Raw genomic sequence first — 1,756 nt, forward strand, 5'->3', positions numbered from 1 at the left:
CACCTGCCTTTGTTCCCCACAGGGAGGGGAGGGTGGTGTTGGAGCTCCAGGAAACTGAGTCTACAGGCTCCTGGACATTAGGCTGTTGGTAAGACTGCCTTTTCTTTGTCCTTGGGCAGCCAGGAGCGCCTGAGGAGTGTCACGCGTACCCCTCCTGGGTGGGGGGTATGCTAGCTTGTGCTCTGCTCTCAGCTTGCCCCATGCTCCCTCATCACTCCCTTCCCTTCCTTGCTTCTCCACTCCTTCACCAGGTTTCTTGGAATCCTCCTGCACCCAGGTTCTAACTTCAGGGTTTTGTGGGACGTGGCGAGATGCGGAAAGGAGGAAATCTCATCAAAGCGTGCTAAGGAGCAGGTTCCCCTTTTGCTGGGGACCCTCTGCCATACCGAGCAGGAGGGGAGCCTTTATCTCCCAACTCCTATCCCCAACTGGTTGAAAGCTGTCCTTGGAGCCATTAAACCTCCCCTCCATCTCTCCTCCCATTGCTCTGACCAAGGTCCCCATGACAGAAAGAATCCCTAGGCAGAGAAGAAAGACAGTTCCAGAGGTGGGAAGGCGTTAGCATACCGGAAACTGTCTACTGTGGCTGCTGAGAATTCACGTGGTGCATTTGACAACCTCTGCTACAGGTGCCCTCTCCTGGTCCAGTCAATGTGGCCGGAGAGCTGGAGGGGGTGGGGCAGGATGTGGCCACCTGTGCATAAGGAAATGGTTAGCGCCATATCCTTGCAGGGGCAGGTGTGAGTGCCTTGGTCACCAGCCCAAGCAGAAATCTCCAGGACATGGAAAGTAAAACTGAGGCACAGTGCGGCCAGCAGCACTCGGGGCAGGATGCCCAGGTTGAACATGAGACAGCTTTCAGTGGCCCCACGCTTCCCAGCGCTTTCGGTGCTCTCCCCTTTCCTGGGATGCCTCTTTGCTGTGACAATCCCTCCTCCCCCAGCCTCCCAGTGACCTCTGCATGGCCTTTGGCTGCCAAAGCCTTCCATCCCAGAGCCCTGCGGTGTCCTGTTCCACGGTTAACCTCTCTCTCTGAATAGACATTCCCTGGCCTTCAAATTCACCCCCCTTCCCCAGACCGATGTCCAGAGAAAGGCCATTGACTATAGGAGGTGAGCTAGGGTATTAACTCATACTGGACTGTGAAGGGCAGACAGCTTCAAAGCTCTCTTGGGATGTTTGCAGTTTAACAGGGGACACAAGTTATAGTAAAATCCATAAACACCAACAAAAACCCGTAAAAGTTCTTGTGAAACTTTTCTAGAGAAAGGCAGCATAAGCTAGCAGGGTAGACTCTGAGCTCTGGAGCAAGGATCCTGGGGCTCCAAACTAACACCTCTTCCCAGAAACACACATAACATTGGTACGAGCCCAAGCATGTTCCTCGCTTCTCTACGCCTCCGTGTTCCCCTCTGCAGAATGAGATACTAAGACTTACCTTATAGGATCGTGGTGAGGATTAAGGCGTACAGTTTGCTATACTGCATCTGGGACACCCTACAAGCTCAATACCTGCCAGCCATCGTTGCTCTTTGGTCTCCAAAGAGATCAGAAATGCATCTTTTCTCTGAATCCAGACGCGGTCACAGTAAATTCCAGTGATGGGACAATCCAACAGGCAGTGTCTCCAGGGACATCCATCCCAGCCCCGAGGACTTTGGGTGGTTAAGATGACTCAGAGCTGGAAAGCCCTCCGGGGTCTCTTATTGTACAGTGTCTGAGTTGCCACAGCAGTGAGGCCTTGGAGAGCCCACCC

Source organism: Panthera onca, chromosome C2, assembly GCF_046562875.1.
Source record: "Panthera onca isolate mPanOnc1 chromosome C2, mPanOnc1 haplotype 2, whole genome shotgun sequence".
NCBI lineage: Eukaryota > Metazoa > Chordata > Mammalia > Carnivora > Felidae > Panthera > Panthera onca.